Consider the following 6,000-nt stretch of genomic DNA (forward strand, 5'->3'; position numbering starts at 1 on the left):
TGCTTGTTATCTCGTTCGAAAAACAAATAGAATTTAATCAAGTGAGTGAAAATTTCAACTACCAAATTATTAAAAATAATAATAATAATAATAAATCGATGGTTACCATGAAATTTGTTTAACCCCAAATAATGTAGTTAGGACTCGGGTCTTTCAAATATCTCAAAAATTACTGGTCATAATGTTGATGATCGATTTTTTTCCAACTTTTTATTGCATTTCCTTTGTTTGAAGAAATTTGCGTCTTACAATTTAGACATAATAATTAACTCCACTGAAAAATTAGCAAAAGAATGAACTACAAACAAAAGAGAAATTATTGTTGCATACTTGTTAAATGAATGAGTTCCGATCTGACGGCTAGAAAAAAAAAGTTTGAATTTCCTGTAACAAAAAGTAAATTAGCAAGAATGATCTACAAACAAAAGAGATATTATTGTTGCATACTTATTAAATCAATGAGGTCCAATCCGATGGCTAGAAAAAACCGTTTGGATTGCTTGTAACAAAAAAGTAAATTAAAAATAAGACTTGACTTTACACCTTATTGGTTTTTATATTTGGAAAAGATTCTTCACATAATTTGAAGTTTAGTATCAAATGACACACTTACATTAAATTATATTTACTGGTCAGATAATTTGGAAAAAAATAAAAAAATTCATAATCCAAGAATTTCATTATGATTTTATGGCAAATTAGCATCTAAATAACGTTTGAAGCTAGGTATTAGTCCAAAAATTTAAATAAAGAATTTTTTTTTTCTTTTTCCTTAGTTTGTTTACCGATTTTGTCTGATTTTGATTTTCGTCCTCAATCTTTCTGAAACGTAAAAAATCTAAGATCAACTTTTTTTTAACGTAGTCAACCCTTAATCTTTCAATTATGTAACAAAACTCATCATTCCCTCCATTTCAACCATATAAATAAGAATTTGTCTAGTGGTACATAATGGGGTGTACCGAATGGTGTACACCCCACTCACATGGGTGTGGCACCCATGTGAAAGAAATGATATTTTATTCGAGTGTGTTCCTAGCCCGTGTGAGTGGGGTGTACACCATTAGGTACACCGCGATATACCACTAGCAAAATCGTATAAATAACTATTTAAAAAAAAAAAAAAGAAGCAAAACAACAAAAATTGCAAATGAAATAGCATAGATTTTCAAAAGAATAAACAAATCCTGCTTAAAATTATTAAAATACTATTAACACAAATTTCATCTTCTCCCACCTAGCTGATCCACCCATCCTAATCCATTCTCATCCGCACTCGAACACCACATTTACAAATGCAATCACGTCGACTACGACATCACTACCATCCTTTAGAAAAAAGTTAATTACAATAAATAGTTAAAAAAAAAAACTGAATAAAAGTTTAGCAACTTTGATAACAGAACCACCATCACCATTAGGTTGCTATATGAAAGGAACGATATCTTTTTAACAGCATCAAGAATGTTTCCTTGTCATTTGTTGAAGTCGATGTCAATTTTTCAATAAGGCTACCGCGGAAGTTAGGCTTGACTTACCCCTACCTTTCACATCCACCACAATAGGCTTTTATTTTCAAAAAAAGATTTAGCAACAGGTTTTTAGTGCCAGTCCTGATAAGCAAGCAAAAGTAAGGGGGCATGTAGAAATGAATTAAGTGCATGAAATTAAAATAAAGCGATTTACATGTAAATGAATTAAAACTAATTTGTTTAGTATGTTGCATCAATATGGCTCCATTCATAATCTATTTGGTTTTTATCTCTATAGTTTGAATTAAGACTTGATTTAGAACATTTTCAAAAGACACAATAAATAGAAAATGTTCATTATTTTAAAGAGCTAATGTTTAAAAAATAAGCTAAAGAGACTCTTAATTTTAACTTTAAATTATTCACAGATTTAAATAATTTACTTCTTAAATTATTCAAATAACATTTTTAATTAGCCACCAAAATGTTAAAAAATTAACTTAAATAAAATATGAGAACAAATCAATAAAGTTAGAGAGTCTCTTTGAGCATATTTAAATTTGGAGACCCAAAATTTTTATCCATTCCAATAATGCTCGCTTTTTTGGCTCTTCATTTTGCTTTTTTAAGTAACATTTATGGATTTCTCCTCATAATTTATTTAACTTAATTTTTTATATGTCAATAGTCAATCAATTTAAATGTAGTTTGAATACTTTAAAAAATAGAGCATTGAAATCTGTAACTTGTTAAATGTAATTATTTTATATTTAGAAGTGAGAGAGAGAGAGAGTTTTACACTCTAAATTTAGAAAGTCAAACCTATTCTATTTTAAAAAGTCAAAATAGAGAATCTATTGAGACTCACTTTTAAGCATTGATTATTTATAAATAAAGAGTTTCTTTAAAATACTCTTAAACCCCATCATTCGGAGTCGATTGGTCTTTTTTCCTAGATAATATTCTCCAAAAATTATGTAGAATTTGGTTAAACTAAAATGGTTAAAAGTTTTAATTCAAATTCACGCACATTTCGTGGACTTCATAAATGTTTTCAACTTTTTAATCACACATTTCATTAACTTTTATCAAAATTATATTAAAAATCAAATTTATAGCAAAAATAAACGGGGGTGTACTTTCATGTGAAATTATTAGTAAATGCTTAAAAGGAATTGTAATGAGTTTTATGGAATGTGTGGTTAATAAATGAGTAGGACTTGTAAATATATATGGTTGAAATTAATATTTAACTTTAATTGAATAGGAAAAAAATAAATGAACTTATAATTTTACACAACTTAAGATTTAGCTCAATTACACGCTTACTTTTTAGATAAAAAACATAGACAATCACTTAACTTATGAAGAAGTTCCATGTCACCCCGTGATCTTAGTTTTATTTCAAAGTGATCACTAAAATTTACCTTTTTTCTTTAGTAAAATTTAAATTTTTTACATTTTATAAAGGAAAGAGAGGCGCTCGCTTTTTTGGCTCTTCATTTTGCTTTTTTAAGTAACATTTATGGATTTCTCCTCATAATTTATTTAACTTAATTTTTTATATGTCAATAGTCAATCAATTTAAATGTAGTTTGAATACTTTAAAAAATAGAGCATTGAAATCTGTAACTTGTTAAATGTAATTATTTTATATTTAGAAGTGAGAGAGAGAGAGAGTTTTACACTCTAAATTTAGAAAGTCAAACCTATTCTATTTTAAAAAGTCAAAATAGAGAATCTATTGAGACTCACTTTTAAGCATTGATTATTTATAAATAAAGAGTTTCTTTAAAATACTCTTAAACCCCATCATTCGGAGTCGATTGGTCTTTTTTCCTAGATAATATTCTCCAAAAATTATGTAGAATTTGGTTAAACTAAAATGGTTAAAAGTTTTAATTCAAATTCACGCACATTTCGTGGACTTCATAAATGTTTTCAACTTTTTAATCACACATTTCATTAACTTTTATCAAAATTATATTAAAAATCAAATTTATAGCAAAAATAAACGGGGGTGTACTTTCATGTGAAATTATTAGTAAATGCTTAAAAGGAATTGTAATGAGTTTTATGGAATGTGTGGTTAATAAATGAGTAGGACTTGTAAACTATATGGTTGAAATTAATATTTAACTTTAATTGAATAGGAAAAAAATAAATGAACTTATAATTTTACACAACTTAAGATTTAGCTCAATTACACGCTTACTTTTTAGATAAAAAACATAGACAATCACTTAACTTATGAAGAAGTTCCATGTCACCTAGTGATCTTAGTTTTATTTCAAAGTGATCACTAAAATTTACCTTTTGTTCTTTAGTAAAATTTAAATTTTTTACATTTTATAAAGGAAAGAGAGGCCTGGAAACCACCCCCTTGATGCCATGCCAAATTTTCGTTCAACACGTCATACATTCTGTTTGAAAATTAAAAAAAAAATTTAAAAATTTGTTTGAATATGAACAAGAGACTTATAGTCTAATAGGAAACAAAAGCATACTTCAATGACTAAATTGAAACAAAATATTGTTTAGTGATTAACATAAAATTTCCCATTAGTTGAGTGACCAATTTTTTTTATTAACTCTATAACTATGGAAGAGATGATACCTTTAATATTATAAACTTTTTGATCAAATGGTCCAATGTGGTATTAGAACAAACAAATATTTTGGATTAAGTTCATCCCTACACATTCAATGAAATTATGCCCATGTAAAGTTTAAATGCTAATATATATATTTTCGTCACGTAGCTTGGTACCCTAGTTAAGCCATTCGAATATCGGAAAAAAAGAATTATTCATTATAATTTCGAAGCACAAAATATCTTTGAACCTTTCTTATTGCAATTCTCTAGTTAGAAGAAATTTCCTTATTATAATTCAGACAATTTTCCTTTAATAATTGCTCACAAAAATGATTGCAGACAAATGAGAAACACATGGCCATAATTTCTTGTACCGTGCCCCAAACGTCATGCTTGTTAAATCAATGAGTTCCTATCATTATCGTTGGCTAGGAAAAATGGTTATGACTTCTTGTATAAAAGATAAAAAGGAAGATTTTGACTTCGTATCACCAATTGGTCTTTATTTTTATAAAAGAATTTTCCAAAAATTTATTTACTTAGGAACCCAATCATACACTCACATTTTGGATAAAAGACTGCAAAAACGATCACTCAACTTACAATGAAATTTAATGTCAGCTACTGAACTTTATTTTACTTAAAAAAGATCATTAGAATTTGCTTTTAGGTTCATCATGGTTAAATTTAGTGACATTTTCTAAAGGAATGCGTAACATGGAAGGCCTCCATATTGGCATCATGTCATATTCTGATTGGCCGCATCACACATTTCATTTTAAAAAAACTAACTGAATTTGAACAAATGACCAAACGAAAACAAAAAGTAATCTTTATTGAAAAATTGGGCACGTACAAGATTTTAACGGAAAAACAAGATCATGCGAACAAGTAAGGGGGGCACGATATAGATATTATTTAAATGATATGTATTTTGTCCCCTCAAACAATTTAGTCTTTTAGATCAGTTAATTTGATAATCAAGTTTATTTATTCAAATATTTGGGAAGTTAGTATTCATTGTGAATTCGGGGCACGAAAATCTCCTAACTTATTTTAATTGGAGTGCTCTAATTCGAAGAAATTCTCCTGTGATTCAAAAAGTTTTTCCCTAATAAACTGCTCGAAGAAATGAACAGCGAACAAACAAATAACAAACCTATGAGAAAATAAATATGTGTTACTTGTTAAATCAACGAATTCCAATATGAGTTCCAATAGATACTGATGGCTTGGAAAGAGTTTGGACTTTTTATAACAAAACCAAAAAAAAGTGAAGACTTGACTTCATCACCTTATTGATTTTTAATTTTTATTTATGGAAAAAGTTTCAAATAAATTTGCAGTTGAGTTCCTAATTATAAATTTACACGGTAATCTTAAATTTCATACGTAGCATATTAGGTGGTAACATAATACACGATGGAGTGGATGTACGTGCGGGGTGAAAGTAATCCTGAAGAGTCCTATAAAGTGGATCTTCATGTTCACTTTTACTCATGGTGTTGTGTAGCTTAGTGTTCGTGCCAATAGACGTAGTATCAAAAATAGGGTTAGAGAGGGTTTCAAATATTGTAAGCGGTCCTTTAATGAATCTTCCTTGCTCGTCCCGATTCCAGCTCATACATGAGAAATAAAAAAATAACAATAAATAAAATAAACTAACTAAAAAAAGGTAAGGGAACGAAGTCATCCTTTTTCTAATAAATCCTTTAGCTTCTTGTATCGTCGGTGCCAAAATTTGGTTATGTCCAAAGAATAATGCGGTAGTTGTAGTACAGCTTTTGGGTGTCAATTCCACATGGAGATGAAAGAATTACTCAAGGGGTTCAACAAATTAGAGTTCTCTTAAATTGTGTGAAAAGACTTTGTTTATCGTTTGGAATGAGATTTAAATATAAAGTTTTCGAATTAGTGAAGCATCGAATTTTC

This window comes from Olea europaea, chromosome 10 (genome assembly GCF_002742605.1).
Source record: "Olea europaea var. sylvestris chromosome 10, O_europaea_v1, whole genome shotgun sequence".
NCBI classification, from domain to species: Eukaryota; Viridiplantae; Streptophyta; class Magnoliopsida; order Lamiales; family Oleaceae; genus Olea; species Olea europaea.